The sequence below is a fragment of the Mercenaria mercenaria genome, chromosome 13, assembly GCF_021730395.1.
Source record: "Mercenaria mercenaria strain notata chromosome 13, MADL_Memer_1, whole genome shotgun sequence".
Classification (NCBI taxonomy): domain Eukaryota; kingdom Metazoa; phylum Mollusca; class Bivalvia; order Venerida; family Veneridae; genus Mercenaria; species Mercenaria mercenaria.
This window is the reverse complement of record NC_069373.1, coordinates 75,166,238-75,186,131: the sequence shown is the minus strand read 5'-3', so window position 1 is coordinate 75,186,131 and position 19,894 is coordinate 75,166,238. Positions and strand designations below refer to the sequence as shown.

Sequence of the window (19,894 nt, the reverse complement as noted above, 5' to 3'; positions counted from 1 at the left end):
TCTTACTACAATATTACAAAATCCTGAGAAAATCAACAAAATGAATAATATTAACCATGGTTTTCAAAACTTACCTTAATAATCGTACACAGGTTTCTGTATATTTCGAAGGATGTGTATTCTTTTTTTTTTTAATTTTAATACGTTTGAATTTCTACAGAAAATTTTGCTGTTTATGACTACATGTAGTTCTGTATTTCTTTAAAATGATAAATAATACCATAGTCGCATTTTGTAGAAAATATAGCAAATAGAAACATGATGCTAAATTAAATTTTCTGATCTTGGGGTTTGTTATAGCAGTGCATATTTATATTCGGTAATTCGCTATAACTATTTAATTCTACATAAAACAAAGAAACTGTTCCACATAACCAGGAATTCGTTATATTTATTTATTTATTTGGGTTTTACGGCTCACCAACACAGTATAGGTTATATGGCGCCAAACAGGACTACAAATTTCGGTTCCACATCTCATTTACATCGAACTAAAATATGAGATATGGAATCAAAATTTGCATACCTACTGGAATCACAGAGTTACTGCAAAACCAAGTGTTAAGACCCTATTAGCCGCCTCTTACGATCATGCAAGGGTAAGGCAGTGGTTCCAATTCTTTTCATACACAGATCGCCCCAGAACCACATAAGTAAAGTTTACTGTGTATGGAAGGTTGCACGTAGTGGACCTGGTATATGAAATTGTCAAATTGTCTCATGATGCTAAAAGCCTAACTTAAGTTTCAAAATAATATCTCTATCGGTCGCACTGAACGCGACGTAACATTTTCCAAGTGAAGAAATAACTTTGTCAAAGAAAAATCAGAGTTAAAGGATCTGGTGCGTGAATTTGTGTCATGATCCTTCATGTCTGTTTTTAGTTTCAAAGTGATACCAGTTCCAGAGATATTCAGATATTCAGGAAGGATGTGGGTAGAACAGCACGAGACAAAGCAACCCAACTCCCAACCCCTACATTATTTAACTGGGGTATAAACACTGCAGTAGGATTTCAAGATGTTATACTTTGTACGTTTTCAGTTTAACTTTGACCTTCTTGTGTCGAACAACGATTCGTTGTACTGATCAATAAGCCGAAGCAAAGGCAAATAACCGTAAAGACATTACTAAATTATCTTAAACATCTAACATATGAAAAGAAATGTTCACCTGATCGATTGCCTGCATTGAAAAATTGAACGACATGAACTCACAAACCGGCTTCAAACCAGCCTGAAAGAAGAAGTTATATGTAAGGCATTCTTTTAGAGACATCGTTGTTTCAACCCCTTGCCCTCTTGATTGGTAAGGACGGTAGTGCGTGAATAGTATTCGAAGACGTGACAGTGCAAAATGCGCTGAGAAAATGCTGAAAAACGATGCGAAAACCGATATGATCGTTATGTAACAGTATGCAGTCTGCCCTTCGCTCATATATCTTACTGCAGGCTTAATCTGGTTCACTCTTCAGTTTTGCATAGGACAACATACACAATAAATCTAGTTGGAGCACAATCACTGTCATTCTATACCTTCGCCATCATGCTATGCTAGTAACATAACATGATGACAGAATAAAAAATATTGAACTCACAACCGAAGGATAAAAATCTGTAACTTAATGTGCATATGACTTAAACTTTAATTAATTTGAAATCTGATTTATTTAATTTATGACAAGATGGATCTCGGTGGTATTCCAACACTACAAATGAACTGGAGTTGTCTGAGGTATGGAGAAAATTCCAGAAACTTTGTGAACTAATAACAAAGGGGCCTCTGATTAGAATAGAAGAAACTTTGCACAATAAATAGTTTTACTATGGAAGGGGAACATAAATTTGACGACTGAGACTGCTTGCAATAGACTGCAATATTCATAAAAAAGATGAAATGATCCGAGACAAGCTAGTTTCTTAGAATAAGGGAAAAACTGATCAATACATTTGACGCTGTGGTATTATGCCAGTCAATAGAATATGCGCAGTTAGTCTTAACACATGCCACAGACACCATTGTCAACGCAGTCAGAGTCTCACGGAACCAACGGGATATTGGTCATAACTCCTCAGGCCAGCTTACTGGCCATAAAATCGCAAGGCCAGGGGAAAGAAATGGTAAAATTAGTCTCAGGGAAGACACAAATAGCGAAAGACGTATAAAAACACAGAATTACTCAGTCATTCCCATCAAAAAGGAAACAGTGTTTTGAATGTAAAAAATGGAATCATTTTGGACAAACGTGCAGATGGAAAAGATTATTTATAAAGTGTTTATGGAAATTATAAGGACTGCGCACATAGTGAAAATATATTTTGACAGTGTTGAATCCAAAGTAATCCAAAGTAACAAATGGGCAGGTAGTTGAAGGGATAGAGGTTGATCCTACTAAACAGATATAGGCAGATATAGTCAACATATTACCATTTACAGTATTTCAGAGTCTAGACAGCAAGTCCTACCTTGAAATGTCAGAAAAGGTAGTCTGCATGCAATGAGATTGAGCTGTTTTGAAGTGGATGTTTAACACTCCACCTAATACACCCAGGATTAAGACAGAAGGAAAATGTTCTTTTCTATGTAGGAGATACCAGGTCACCAGCATTTGAGCATGGACTTTGGCCTAATTGAGTAAATTTATCCAGTAGAATCGGAGATCCACGAGATAACTCTCACTCTGAATGCTAATGAAGAAAATAGAACCGGTGTAATAGCAACTATAATGTTTTTGCTCTTTTTTGTTTTTGTTCGGTTTAACGTCACATCGACATAACTGAAGGTCTGTCAATCTAAAGGATATTTTAGTCAGGTGATAATGACTCCAAAGTAAATGAACATTAATTTACTACCCAATTTACACCCACTCCATCAAAGACACAGGATATTTTGCACTATTTGCACTTTCACATCGTAGTATCGCACTATCGTCCCTTAAAGGCAATGTGTCATTTTTATTTGTCTCATTCAAAGCTGAATAAAACTTGTCATTTAAAACATGTTGTAACTGGATAAACTGAAATAAATTATCGTCTAGGGTAATTGTTAGAATGAATAATCTCTAATGTCATGTCTTATCAAATTATAAAATTATCTTAGAGATGCATTTGGCTACCTTATACAAGTTATCAAACTTAGAATGTGTCTATTCTTAATCGTTGTTTTTCATTAGAATATAAAACTTTAGGTTAACACAATCTATTTAATAAATCTATAACGTTGCACAATGATACAAAATGAAAACAGTACATACCATGGCTGCGCCGATAGCTATACCAGCAAATCCCATCTACAACAAAATTAGTTAAGGACACAACATAAGGCAAGAACAACAGCTCCACAAAGCGTGTAAATATACATCACAAGTGTTCGTCCAAATGAGGAGGGAAAATTGTAAATGGGGGATTTGGACATCACCGGGTGTCAGTGGTTGCGGGATACTAAGGCACTAAACGTTAATAGTTAGTGCGTGTGTGGGGGCGCGGTGGTGGGTTGCTGGATTGAGAAGGGGGACTAATATGAGTTGTTGCAATCTGCAAATCATCTCATCACCACCTTCCTATACTCCAAGTTTCAAGTCAATACATTGAACAGTTTTAAGTTATGCTTACGGACACGACATTTGATGGACACCCTTGACCTCTGAGTTCAATTTTTTATATACACCTTTGACCAACCGACCAGTTCTTGTGCTGTGAATGTCGTCTCATCGCCATTTACTTAAATATTACGTTTGGCGACAATACCTGAAATAGTTTATAAATATGACGTCAGATTTGACCTTTGAACTGAATATGTGACTTTATCCTTTGAACTACAGACCTTGGTTTTGCGATCTGTCTGTCTTTTAAACCCAAGATTGAAGTCGTTTCCTTGAATAGTTTTTAGTATTGTTCAGGACACAATATATAATGGACAGATTTGACCATTAAAATTTGTGACCTAACCTCTGACCTACCCACTTCATGCGCTCTTCACTACGTCTCATCGCCACCTACATATATGCTGGTTTTGAAGATAACACCTTAATTATTTTTATGTTATGCTCCAGGCACGCATTATGATGTACACAGACAGATGCATGCAACTTTACATAATACGTCCTTTTTTAAAAAAATATATATTTCTTTAACATATTCTGTGAAAAGGTTTATACAGTATATAAAACAAATCATACCGTGTTCGCACAGAATTATTTTCTCGTTTTTTAGATTCGTGTAAATTGTTTATTACCTCCCCTCAAATGATTACCAACTCAAAAGTGGATTTCATTTCTGGATGTTTCAGCTTGAAATAGCCATCATTTGTCGTTCGTCGCCGTCCGTGTGTCATCGTCGTGTGTCCTCTTTAACAATTTTATTGTTAACACTCTAGAGGTCACAATATTGGCTGAATCTCCATGAAACTTGGTCAGAATGTTTGCCTGAACAAAATCACGGGCGTGTTTGATACTAGCAAAAGCTTATGACCATTCCCATCTACATGAAAACGACAAAAATTTATGTCATGATGAAATCTAGGTCAACATGAAACTGGGTCGTCTGGGATAAAAACTAGATCACTGTGTAAATTTAAAGAACACTTTTGAGAAAGTTTTACGGAATGTTTATCTTGATGTTTTGATGAAATCTATGTGAAATGAAATACTGGGACATTTGAGAGTAGATATAAGGTCTCTCAGCCAGATCTTAGAATAACCAGAGGACAGATTTTCTTCCTGATTTACAAAAAGCCCTGTACGTACGTTTGTCTTCATAGAAGCTCCAGGATCTTGGATAAGTTCGAAACTGGGTCATCTTGCACAGAGCTTTTTGCGCTCACTTGTTCATATAACAATTGTTCAGAACAAGACAGGCTTTTTGTAGAGGGTGTTGTGCTTGTTTATATTATACCAGTCCTATTGATAACAATAAATACATTTACTCTTTATTACATTAGAGGTCTTAAGACTGATATAGGATATGAAATACTTAAAAGGTCGGAATGACGGAGGATTCAGTGCAGCAAAATAAGGCTAAGTTAATTAAAGTTAAGAACAAAAAAAAACCTGTTACAGTACTCGTGTTAAAGCCCGTGTCGGCCTTAGATTCGAATAACTTCAGGTTAAAGGTCATGGCTCTAAAATTAAATCAGAATAGTGTATTTACGTTTAACAAATCAAATTGCCTAAAATCCTAATACTATTAAAGCTTTTTCCAAAAACATTTTTATACCATGATGTGGACACATCGTGATATCCGAAAACCACTTCTCTAAAATAATTTGCACGGGCCCACAGATTAAAAGGGATTATTGTCATTGAGTGCAAAAGTTGAAAATAGTAAAATAAGCGAGCAACAGGGCAGTGAGTCGGTAAATATAATGCTTTAGAAAGCAAATAGTGCAAAAAATAGTTTCAAAATAGAAATGAATGTAGGCGAACACGTGACCAGCACGAAAAAGTATATGGCGGATAAATATATATAAATATGGTGAACACTTCAATTAAATGAAAAATCTGATGGGAGGAATGAGGTGTTTAAACTCCTTTAATACTACTTATTGGATGAAGAAAGAAGACTGCTTTCTTTCTTTTGGTTTTAGCTTCTTACAAACCACTTCTGTTCACAGTGTTTATTGACTGTTGTGTAGTCAAACTGAAAATGTGAATTTTCATATTTAATGGGATATACGTATAAAATGTTTTATAAAACTAATCTACATATTTTTATATTATATGGCGTTAATTAACCGAGTAAAATTCGTTTAAAGAGATGTTTCAATCGTGGGAAGAATTATACAGATGTAATATTCTGATAATTTACTGTTTCAGTGTTTTGAAATTTTCGGCTACATACTTTTTAAATATCATAATGACACGTAAATTTCATTCTGTGTGCATTGAAAAGGTAAAGTAAGTGCTTTGTCATCCATTATCAGTTTTAAGATAAAATGTTTTCTAAGAAATAATGTTGCAGACACGATGTATCAAGAATATATTTAATATCACACAGAATACTTTACTTCGACCTCATACTGAAGATATCGAAGCACATTTTTTATTAACTCACGTCAAACTCAAATCAACATTATCCGCAATCGTCATCTATATACATACAATGCCATCGGCCATTTAAATATGATACAAACGTGAATAAAACAAATACGATATTAATACACATTAGAAGTAAGGTCTTGCAAGTTAGTAATCAATATAATATAGATGAACTGTAATTTCCTAAACGCAAAAATACAAATTATTACAGTCCCCTGTGTCTTGTTAGAAGCATTTTTGGCTAAATCAACTAAATCAACTTTTTGGACAGATCTGAGCCACTTTGTACGCAGAGGACTGTTTTTGTTGAAGGCAAAGTTTCTGCAAAGGACAAACGGCAAATAGATTTAAATTCATATCAGTTGCATATTGAAGAATGGATTGAGAGATTTTTGTAGTAAACATCATCTTCTTTAATCAAATAAACCTACGTATGACGCACTATTTTCCCATTAAAGTGGAATTATGCGCATTTTTTTTCAAGTAAAAATCCAGCTGAAATAGATGTGTGTGTAAAAAGGGTGCTTTTAACCAAATATACCAAACTCTTCCTGTTCCTAGTACGAAATAATAAATTTCTAAATATGGCATTTCTTATTTTGACTGGGGCAGTCTTTTTAAGGAAAGTCACACTACACGCAGGAGTTGTTTCCCTTCAACTTCAGAAATCTCTACCTATAGGTAAGGGAGATCACTGCGTATAAGGTTGAAGAAAATAAATAACATTTTATTAGTCGGATTTCTTTATTTCTAAAGCATCAACTTCAAATACTTATGCGGCATTATCGTTAATCTAACACATTTAAATGCACAGCAACCGAAAATTGATTTTATAAAATATTCACCAAAACACATTATGTACAGTAAGATGGGCATAATGCCACTTTAAATTCTTGTTCACGTGAAGATGTAGCGGCTAAAAGCTGGTAAACACTATGTGTTTTGATAAGATTTCCTCAATTCCTGTTTTCAATCTTCATGTTTGATAAATAAATTAACTATACGTGTAAAGCACCATACCATTTTATTTTGAAGAGGTTTTCTTGACCCGCTGAAAACCTAGATGTAATCTAGGAAACATGTAAACAGTGGGGTTAGGAGATTTATACCGTTGAGGAGAAATTTTTGTGCTGTCTAGATTGTGTTTGAAAAAATTCAGTTACTAGTACGTATGAATGTCACCTACCTCGAATTGGCTCGTCTGTGATGTCATTTTTCCGTGCTATGCATTATCTGAGGTCACGTGTCCCCCCATACTGACAAAATAAGGCACAAAACATAATTATGTCCCTGGATGATTTGCTAGAGAAAAAAAGTCACATTCGTGCCGATTTGTAAATCAAGTCGTTTGGCTATTTATTGAAATGCACTTTTATCGATGAACATGGTAAATAATTATTGCACATTTCTCTGATGCGTGCTGGTGCTAGCTGAGAAATTTTAGTAAGTCCTATCCTTTAAGAGTAAAGCCCGTACATCGCTGAACATGGGGACCATCGATAAATGCTTTTACGTTGTTTCAAAAAAGTAGCATCATTACTCTGATCGCTAGAAATGCGTTTTTAAGACTTTCATAAAGTTTCATGAATATTACATTTCTGATAGGGATCCAACTCTATTCAAATTTTATTTTTTCCTAAATGCTGTTATATCTTAGAATAAAAAGTTCTTTACATGAAGTTAGATCACTAGTAGAATTCTATGCCTTACTAAGTGTTATAAAGTTTTGAAATTACTTCCCCTTAATATAAAAGCAGTTAAAAAGCTGATAATTCCTTGATTTGAATACATTTTCTAGTTTTACGTTTACGACTGATTACTGTCGCGATATGTTAACCATTCAAGGTTTTGACATTAAACTTGGTATATAGGTAGGTGGCGACAAGACGATGTGTACAGTACATGTACCAGGTTGGTAAGCCAAATGTCTAGGTCACAAGTGGAGCTAAAATATTATATTTGACTCACAGACATAACTTAATGACTTTTCAAGGTATTGACTTTAAACTTGGCATAAAACTAGGTGGCCATAAGATGATGTGCAGCATGAAGCAGGTCGGTAGAATAAAGTTCAAAGAACAAATTCGGCTCAAAGATCAAAATATTTCGTGTCCGGAACATAAGTTAATAACCATTTAAGATATTGACTGCAATTATGCACTATATATAGGTGGCGATGAGACAAAGGGCTGAGCGCATACACCAGATCGGTCGGTCAAAGATCGAGGTCACAACGAGGTCAAACCTGTCTATCATATTTGTGTCCAAAGTATAACTTAATTAACGTTTAAGGTATTGACTTGAAACTTGGAATATAGGAGTTAGGTAATGAGATGATTTGAACAGTACAAAAATCCACATTACTCTTTGCCTCACTTACACACACACACACACACGCGCGCGCGCACACACGCACGCACATACACACACACACACGCATTAACACTTCCCAACACACACACACACACACACGTGTACACGCACGCACACACAAACCTCCCAAAACAAATCACTTCTAGTTTCTTGTACATTAATATTCGAGCGCATACAGCGGGTTGGTAGGTCAAAGATTAAGGACACAACAAGGTCAAATTTGTATGTCATATTTTGTGTGCAGCGCTTAACTTAATAACCATTAAAGATATCAACTTAAAACTTGGCAAACAGATTAAGTGGCGATGAGACGATGTGCACAGCGTATGAACTTTGTCGATAGGTCAAGGTCACAAAATTAATTCATATGTCAAATCTGATGTTTGCATTTTGTGCTCGGAGCACAACTTCAAAACTTATCAAGTAATTGACTTCAAACTTGGAAAACAGCTGTGTGGGAGATAAATTGAAGAGTGGCACAATCCACATTACTCCTTCAATCCCCGCGACACACCACACACAAAACGAGATAAATTTAAATCCCTTAGCTTCTTGTGCCTTAGTATTCCATATTTGTCTGCGCCGCCACCCCACCCCTCCCCGCCACATTACATTCGCCTCCTACACAGATACCCACAAAAAATCTAAAGTTTTAATACATCCTCCATAGATCTAGAACTTCGGGTGTATATTGCCCCGCATAGTGTACAATTGTTTCCATGCTATATTAATTGGCAAAAGGTAATAGAAATGTGCATTTTCAATGTATTTTGGCTAAAAATATTTTTGAAAAGGCTTATCTTTTGACAAATGTAACACAATCGAACTTAATGTCATTCGTGGCGCAAAGTATTTTTTATCAAATTAACACTTATGCCAAAAACCTTAGTTGGAAAACCAGGATAGAAAAACAAAATTTTAAAAACACCTCTAGAAAAATTATAACATTCAGTGCCCTGCGAGCATAGAGAACTGATAAAATTTCGAACAAATTCATAACATGATAAAAAGCATATTGACTACCTATTAATGTGATTGACGACATTTAAATGAGAAATCAATGAACATTTTTTACTGAATAGGTGACGTTGTATGATTTACTTCTGTGATAGGTGTGTCTTTGATCCTGTGGTCTCCCCATTTCTTCCATAGGTTTTTCGTTACCTGAAAATGATATATTAATGAGTTGCTAACTTCATGTACATGTTATCTTTATAAAAAGCAAGGCGGATCTCTTCAATTGGTGTAGGAACAAACTCGAAGTTGGGGGAAAGGGGTAAAGGGGACCGGCCAGCTAAACCTCCCCAGATTTCCCCTTAATATTTTTGGACAACCATATTTTTGGGTCAAAAACTCTGTGTGTGAGGGTTTAGTGGGATAGTAACCAAACCATATGCTGGCCCTTACTCTAAAAAAAATTGAGGGGCAGTCCCTCCAGCTTTCCGCCCCCCCCCCCCCCCCCCCCCCCCACACACACCTGTTCCTACACCTATTTCTTCTGTCGAATTTTGATCTAAGTAAATATTCACAATATGCCTGATTTTGTCTGTCTTTTAGTTGCCACTTTCTTTGTTTTTCTGTTCGGTAAAAGCTCATTATCTGGCAAACTTCTTGCAGCGATTATCTACCCTAGCGGCCGTCACAAATACCATGTGACAATAAAAATCACATGTTCATTGAAAAGAAATTCAAATATTATTTTCTTGCTTTCGGTGTTATTGTTTCATTTATATCACCCACATTAAATTTAAATTTCTGAAAGCAATAAAAAATTCAATAACTTAAGTATAATATCAAATGATAAAAAATATCTTTTTAGCAAACCAGAGCACGATGTGCTCAAGGTGAGCTATCGTGACCGGTCATTGTCCGGCGTCCGTCGTCGTCCTTCGTGCGTCGTCCATCAGCATTTGCCTTGTTAACACTGTAGAGGCCACATTTGTAACCCAATCTTTACGAAACTTTGTCAGAATATTTGTCTTGATCTTTAGGTCAAGTTTGAAATTAGCTTATGTTGGAGTTAAAAACTAGGTCAGTAGGCCAGATCAAATGAAAATCTTGTTAACACTCTAGAGTCCACAATTTAAATTTGAAACTCATGAGAATTAGTCAGAATTTTATTTTGATGATCTCTAGGTCAAGTTCGAATCTGGGTTATGTGGGGTCAAAAATAAGGTCACCCGGTCAAATCAAAGGAAATACTTGTTAACACTCTAGAGGCCACAGTTGTGACTCTATCTTTATGAAACTTGGTCAGAATGTTTTCCTTGATGATCTCTAGGTTAAGTTTGAAACTGTGTCATGTGGGATTAAAAAGTAGGTCAGTAGGCCAGATCAAATGAAAATTTTGTTAACACTCTAGAGTCAACAGTTTAAGTTTGAAACTCATGATAATTGGTCAGAATATTTGTCTTAATAACTTCTAGGTCAAGTTTGAACTGGGTCATGTGGACTCAAAAACTAGGACACCCCGTCAAATCAAAGGAAAAAATTGTAAACACTCTAGAGGCCACAGTTGTGAACCAATTTTAATTGAACTTGATCAGAATGTTTGTCTTGATAATCTCTACGTCAAGTTTGAAACTGGGATATGTGGGGTCTAAAACTGGGTCAGTAGGCCAGATCAACGCTGGTGAGCAATATAGGGCCATCATGGCCCTCTTGTTTATTATAAGGGGAGGCAAATGCGTGTGATATTGATAAAATTCGGTTCCAAGAATTTGTTAGGAAGGAAATCATACATTATATGATATTTTAGCTTAGTATGCCCCGTCAGCTTAACAATAACAAGTGTCCGGATTTAGTCTTTCATTTGATATACCTTGTAAAAAGCAAAGATAAAGGTCCAAGAAGCAGACTTTAAGGATCTTACATGCCTGCCGGTGTAAAATAGGGTATTCCCAAACTCGAGGGACAGCGTGGGAAGGAAAAAAACCAAGCGCAAATACGAGAGTTGGGAAAACACCTGCCTAAGGCAGACAAGTAAGATAATTTGCTCCGCCGGCATTATAAATATGTCTTCAAAATTTATAGACATTGTTAAGTTTCGTGTCTGTGAGATGTTCTAAAATTTGATTTTACTTGATAGTAACCTCAAGTATAAGTATGCATCATTAGTGATATGTACAAAACACCTAAATATTCAACAGGACACACAACATTGAGTGTAGTAGGAATATGAATGTACCAGTCTCTTCGGATGTTTGCGGTTTGGACTTGCCTTTCTAACTGTTAATGTTTGTTTTCTAACTTATATATTCATAGTTTGCATTGAAAGCATAAAATGGTTAGTGGTAAATGTTCAAATACATCCTCGGATAAACGAATCATTGGTTGTTAGATTTTTATAAATGTATATGCTTATTAAATACAGATGTATACTTTGAAAGAAATACTCATTTCTTGATCAATATGAATTGTTAATTTTACTTGTGTATTTAATCAAACCGATTTTACTACTGTCAGTTTGGAAGACAGTCTTTTCAAGGTTGTTTAAAATGGATATAACAAAAGGCTGTTAAAGAAAACGTTTTGGTGTAAAAGTTCCATGGGGCCAAATTCAGTTTTATACACATTGACACAAACCTCAAATGTAGTACATGCATTGGCACGTTCACGTTGCATGATATCTGTAAAGGGGATAGCTTTAGGCCTGCGAGAAATACATTAAGCGATAGGTTGAATATTTAGCGGTTGGTGTTCAGGACTAACAGACGAAAATTTTACCATAACACCTTTCCATGTGTACTACAAGTTTATAGAGGGTGTGAGTGATGTTGTACTTTCAACCACCTCTCATAAACAGATTCAGTTAAGCCGAGTCTGCTATTATTTTGCTTGGTTGCATTCTTTGCTTCCAAACGATCTTCTTTCAGATTCTGTACTCCTTTGTGGTGACTTTGCCAATGACAGCTCAATCGCGATGCCCAAATGCTTTCTTTTTGTTTTTTTTTCCTACGTTATCTATAAATTAAGGTTTATCTATGCATTTTTGTGTGTACACATCCATGCGTACACTGTTGTAAGGTTTTCGGTTTAAATGGATTGCGTTGTTAAGACGTGGTTTTCCCTATTGGATATTTTTTTCATTTTTCAAGCGTAGCAGTTATTTTTTTCCATTTGAAACACAAGTTGGAGAGGAATGACTTAGAAAAGTAATGGTGAACAGTTTTCATCATAAATGGAAATGCAAATGCACCAGGCATGTATTTTACTGACTGAAAGGGTACAGGAATATATATTATTAAATATGCATGGTGGCTAGTTTACCAGATGAGAAGGTCCCATTTAAAACCTTTGCTGCCTCCAGAGTCTACATTTCAAGGGAATGTAGGTAGAACTTTCTTAAAAAAATAATTATTCACTGCTTGTTAAATCAAATACTGATTTCTGTTTTCTTTTAAAGTCATTTCAGGACTGTTTACATTTAAAACGGACAACAAAGCTCGCCTATTAAAGTGCCTTGTATCTAAAGAAATTAATCAATGACAAAAACAATTTTACTTAAACTTGTGTGTAAAAAAAAAACAAAGACAAATATCAAACAGGGAATGCCACGCACCAAAAACGCAGCCTCCCCAAAACGAAACCTACAGCACGCAGACGTGCACACCACCCGCACACACACACATATACACGCGCACACACACACAAAGCCAATACACCACAAACACACACACACACACATACACGCGCACACACAAAGCCAACACATTAGGACAAAACGAACAAACAAAGGAACACAGCGGGGCACCGCCTTGGAACGGTCAGTGGCAAAAACACCACTGGGGAGCTTAAACCGGTTTATGGTGCGCATCCAACCTCGCTCTTACCCCCCACCATGTTCCAAAGACACGGGACAGTGTAAATAAAAGTAATCCCCTCCATTGAACTTTTCCCACTTTTAATGCTAAATGACATACTTGAAATCAAACAAAAACTTAATCATCACAGCGAACAAGTGTGGAAGTTATGAAGTTTCATTTCATTCTTAAAAGTGGCCAGTAAAATAGAAAAAGTAGAAACTCCACAGGTCGCTCAACACGACAAAAACTAAAATGTTGCAGGCTCGGTTTTATTGAGCCTCTTCATGGACGGTATTGAATAAACAAACAAACATACATACACACATACATGCAAACAAAAGATTAACAAAATTTGTTAAGTCGAAGAGGAGGCATAACTTCGTGACAAAGCCAAAATCAGAGTTATGATACCTGTTCCTTGTTTGTTAGATCATCTCAGTAAACAGGTTTGTGAAGTTGAAATCGGAATGCTGAAGTCGCGAAACAATAGCCCTGCGTATTCTTCAAACTTCTTTACGAAAATTATTTTGTACAGGGTGTCTAGTTTCTCTTCATTTACTTATCGCTGTTCCTAAAACGCAACTGACAAATGAGGTAGACAAATGAACTTTAAACGAATTTGTTTTAGATCAAATCATCCTAGAGAAGGAAGACTGGTTTGTAATCGAACCAATAGATTCAAAAACGACTGATTTGGATAATCAGAACAAGTTAGGCACTGAAACGTTCTTACACCCAATATTTTAAAATTCTTTTTGACCTGTATTTCAGGATATATAATGCTTAATTCATTTTAGAAATATATCCTTTATAGTACGTAACACATTCTCGCGCATTAGTAACAAAAAAAAACATTTGATACAGTGTTAATATTTGAATCGTTTATACACAAGTTTAATCTTTTACCTGAAATATTTAGTTTTTTATTTTATTTTAGTTTGTTTCTTTCGAATCTCCGTAAAATCCAAATTACTATGTTTATGCTATCCTTGTACAAGGCCACTCTGATGTTCCAGAAATTAGCGAAGGAGACAATAATAGCTGTATCTGGTTTTATCAACCTTGATACCGATCATGTGAATTTTGTTGCTATCCAAACCGTTACGTATATTAAAAAACAAGGATAAATATCAAACAGAGAATGCAAATTTCCATAAACGCACCCTCCCCAAAACGAAACTCACAGCACGCAGATGTGCACACGCACACACACGAACGAACTAACAAAGGAACACAGTGGAGCACCGCTCCAAACCGTTCAGAGTTTTTCGATTACTTGTATCCAAACCGTTACATACTTAATATATGTTGAATTCATGTTGTAGCTTGTCGCAAAAATAATAAATTTTCAGTTGAAAGACAAATGACTGCATCTTTTTTCTTCTTAACAATTTGTACTGATGATTTTATTGCAATAATTTTGGTTACATACATTTAAAACTGAAGTTTCGTTTTTGCTTCTTGAAAGCCATAACCTGCACGTTTTTATCACTTAATGGTTTAAACTGGAATGTTTTGATCGTTTTATATCCAATAGCTTAGAATGATGAGACAAGACAGTATAAATTGTTATGTAAAACTATTACCGATATGTTAAATGGCTGAAATCAGAAATACTTACGTAATGTTTTTTTTTTGTATTCGGGGGAGGCTATATTAGACAAATCCAAACACACGGTTACCGGTGTAGTTACCAACGAAAATGTGTAATGGCAAAACAAGACTGTGCTGGAATATTTATTTAATGTTGGTAATCATTTACAAAATAATTTATGAATCTTGACAAAAATGTAGAAGCATATGAATTGAGCGTAGTACGTGCATGTTTTGCAATCTTGTTGCGTTACAACGACCATCTTTTGCAAGTGTTGCCAGAATTCTGTATACACTGCTGGTAATTTAGATAGCGTTTTGGGGGAATGTGCTTTGTTTACAAGGTGCAAAGTCGGTATACAACGTGCCTGTTTCAGGTAGATCGCAAATATAAGAAATATGTATATTTAGTGTTGTTGTCCATTTCTTGAGATCTTTGACCGTATTTCCTGCCCAGCGGTTCCCCAGACATATGCTGGAGAGTCTCGAAAAGGCAAGGTTAGGCAGGAGTGAAAGTGTTTGGATGGACAGTGAATTATTTACCAGGTGGCCAAGTACTTTCCATTCCAGACATTGAACAGTGGCATGTTAAGAGACCAGTAACACTCTTTGTCGATGGACATAAACACACCTTACACGCATCCGGCACCCGCAATCAAACCATTTTATACTGCCTCCTTGAACAGGGTCGTATCTAATGCAGCCTTGTGACCTTAGCCTATTTTGATCATTTTGAAGAAGTCACTGAAAGTAGCACTGAGAGATTGACAAAGCAGTATGTTCCGAAATCTGAGCATGGTTAGCTTCATCAAAAGTTGAAAATGCTATCAATGGCTTTAAAGATGCTAGACTATTTTCGCTGGACAGAACAGCTGTAATGAAAACCGACAAGTTTCAGACGAGTATGATATTTGACAAAACAGTCAGAAATCAGCAAGATAATGTCCAGCAAATCCGAGAACAAACATGAACATAGATGAAGCCTTAGAAGTACATCAGATACATTAGATATAGTCCCAACAGAATGTGAACAAAGAATGATGATGAAAATGTTGTGTAATTCAATGAAAATTCTGCCACAACATTTTTTTCTTGTTTCTTACTCTTTTTTTCTTTCTTATTTATGTTTTCTTTCTTATTTATATGTTCTTTCTGTATGTCTTATCACAAAGTGCAACAGTCATGCAGTGTTCATATTTTTATATGACGTGTTGTTATATTTCCTTTAGTATTCTTTCTTCTATTTCTATTGTTACATGTGTTTACTTTTTTGCAGACATAATAACGATATCATTGTGTTTTAGATGTAATCCAACGCATTCACGTACTGTTCTCACATGAGTGGGGTTTTGGTGCGAGAATTACAAATAGTATTTATTCTTTAACCGCTTACATAATTTTATCTTCTGATATTGCTTAGATTTTGAGACTCTTTTCATTGTACTGCATACTGTTTATGCTAATTAGGATTAATTAAATGTTCATAATACGTCATTTTAATTCATGCATTATTATGCTAAAGGACAAAATGTAAGACTATTTATAAGCCTTTCATAACGCTAAGATTTTTTTTTAAGTCAGCAATATCGAAAATGATAACATGACAATTTTGGAGGTTAACAAATAGCTAATCATGGAGGCAGCCATTTCAGTGGGTTAATTACGTCAAACTGAATTATGTTTTTAGCAAATACCTCTTTAAATGAATTAATTTCTATTTATTTAGTTTAAGATGTAAAGAATGGCTATTTCTTTCCTTAAAGGTCAGAGACTACCAATTTAAAAAAAAGTACAAGGGACTTACTTGGAATATGAAATTCATATACCTGGGAATAAGGTAAAGTTTGGCCAGCAATGTAAACTAAGCCAAGAAGTGGTTTCGTTCGAAACTGAGCCGCTTTAATGCGTTTAGAGTTTGTTTGTTTGTTTGTTTTTTTTGACAATATTTGCTACATTTGACGCTTATTGAAAACTTTTCATGAAACGGTTTTTCCCATTATGCCAACGATGTAAACAAGGGGTCATATCATAATATCATACAGGGGGTCATATCATTCACACGAAAAATACTCAAATATAGTATCACTTTGAATATGTTTTTCATCCGTTTTTCATCCGTTATCTTGGTGGAACTAGGAAAGTTCTTGAAACATAATGTTATTAGATATTACTTATTTCGATTTACTGAAGGCTGTGCACGCTATACTGTTATAATGAAAGTTTATGGGATAACAATTGTTCGTCGCTAACCTATAGTTTGAAGAAAAAACAAGAGGGTCATTGACCCTAAAGCGCCCAACTGTGTAAGTGTGTTTATATAACGTAATGGTACAAGTACAGAGTTAGGCTTTTATAAATATCAAAGCTCTTGCTGTTATGGATTCAGGGAAGAAGATATTCAAAGTTTTTTTTATATTAGCCTATATAACATACATGGGCATGGCCATTTTTTGAACATATGGCAATAATTTGAACAATTACGATAGACAGTCAAATCCTGATATCACACGCCAAATATCCAAGAAACATTTGTGTAAAATTGTTTATGAAAATGAGCCTGCTGTTTCAGACGAGAACATTTTTATAGTTTCCACTATATACATATAGGGAAAAGTGACCACGCCCTCTGAAGGCCATGTTTTTCGCAAATCAGAATAATTTGTACAATTTTTGTAGAAGATCACCCTAGGGCACTTGTGTGAAATTATTTAAAATTAGGCAAGCCGTTTCATACAAGAAGATTTTTAAGTTACTACCATATACCTATAGGGAATAGTACCCACGCTCTTTGGCGGCCATGTTTCAACAAGGATCATTTGTGTGAAATTATTTTAAAGAAATTGTTGACGACGGACACACGCACGCACGGCGGACGATGGACGACGGAGGCAGCGTGACCACAATAGCTCACCATGAGCACTTCATGCTCAGTTGAGCCAAAAACGGAGAAATTTTACAGAGTAAAGAAAACAAGTTTAAACGTTTTAGCAAAATGTGTGCCATTTTGATCAAATATTGAAATGTACATAACTTTCTCTTTTTAAGCTGATTTTTACAATTATTTCACTTACTTAAATGATTACCATTCCCTTTAATTTTCCGGATTGGTGGAAAATAAATTTTCTACTGTGAAAATATCACGTTGTATAGTATCGTTGTGTCGACGATGATGAAAAATGTCAAATATAATAAAATCAGGCCCCATGAATTGCTCATAAATTTGAATATATCGTATCTATAGTAAAGATCAGAACATTTTTTTATTCGCTAAACATTTATATGAATTATTACTGTCAATTATTGTAATGATTTTCACATAAAATCAAATTTTGGGTTCTTTTTTGTTTCTTTATCATTTTTTGTATTACCTTGAGTTCTTTCTCTACTATAAAACAAAAAAGTATCCTTTTTTTTCAACATACTAGTATTGTTGTTCTCATCATAATCGCTTCTTAGCTATGCCCGTTTCTAAATAAGCTATATAGTATGTACTGCTGATTTCTCAAAATGAAGCCACGCAACGTTTTTACTCTTTTGGATATAATCTATGGTGGTCTGGAGTAGTAGTAACTTTTTTCTCAAAAATATCACACTGCTGCAGAATGATGCCTTGAAAGAAAAACTACAAGTTTCGACAATGGTGCTATAGGATACATTAAGCTTGAGAAATATGCACCATATACTTGCTGTAGCGGGTGTAGCGGTACCATATTAACCGAAATTACGTGTTTATAAAGCGCGTTCGGAAAAATATTTTGTATGAGGTATGACAGAAATGAATAATTTTGTTATACGTTCTATATAAAATAAACAATCTACTGAGAGTTGTCACACATAGACAGTCCCATTTAAAAATAATATTTACTGACCTTATAAACCACAAAAAAAAATCAACAAGAAAAGTATCTAAAAGATATTTTTGTCTGACAGATAAACACCATGAAACATCTTCCAAACTGGCATGTAAAATATCGGCATGAGCGCATGTCTCATAAGGTTTGTCCACATTTCTATTAATGTACAATTCTCCTCGAAGATGCTTTATAAACGTGAAGTATAGGATCACAATGAAATTGAAGCTTACACTGTCTTACATTAAACATGAAAATGTCATTCAACCGGGAAAAATGAGGATTTTCGCTTACCGCAGTTATCTGACTAGCTGTGCTGCTTAGTTACTAGTACCTATTAAATTTTAGTACTTTTATACCTATGATTATACTCAATAGAGGCTGTAGTCCTTACCTGACAAACTCCTCCGTATCTGCCAATATCTTCACCTATCAGAAAAACTTTAGGGTCTCTCTCCAGTTCTTCATACAAGGCAGTATTCAAAGCGTCACATACAGACATTGTCTGAAAAAATAGTCACACATATTAAATGTCATATTAGGATTTCCTGAAATAAGACAATTAACAAACTGACACTGGAAACATAACCTCTTTTTATTGATTATATTTCTGTGAATAGTAACAGCTTTAAAAGTGTTTACATAATTTTCCGGAACAATAACAGCTTTAAAACATAAATAAAAACATAAGAAAACTTATCGGTAACCCTTAGCCAGCCATATTTATCCTAAATCTTAAATCGGCAATAACTGATAACACTTCCCTAGAAATGTGTAAAGTTTTAAAGTATTCCTATTTTATAGTATTCAAATATAAATGAGAGTTTTTTACTAGCCAGTGATGCAACTTACATTCATTTGCACTGTTATGTTTAACGTCACTTTGACACAGTTATAGGTCAGATGGAGACTTTGCAACTTTTGATTGTGGAGGACGACCCAAGATGCCCGTGTAGGCATTATTTCAGGCACGAGCGGGCCCCTGGGTATAACCACCAACCTTCCGTACGGCAGCTGGATGACAATGTCACAAGAAAGAATTCTTCACTCTAAACAAGTATGCGAAACCACAGCGTTGAGTATCAAGGGATCCAAAGTTAGCGACTTTAACCACTCGGCTACATGTGCCTGTGTGTGAGTCTTTTGAACTGCTGACATAAGTGTTGAAATTGAGTTTGTATATTCAACAATACAGACCCTTTAACTTTTCGTACATATACGGAATCCTCTTTAGCTCA

At 35.2% G+C, this 19,894-nt stretch overlaps 1 pseudogene; it reads right to left on the bottom strand.

Annotated features, from left to right (window-relative positions):
• The window catches only part of LOC123529186 (pyruvate dehydrogenase E1 component subunit beta, mitochondrial-like), a 35,787-nt pseudogene extending 16,626 nt beyond the window's left edge, over positions 1-19,161 (bottom strand).
• Positions 19,162-19,894: the final 733 nt, after the last annotated feature.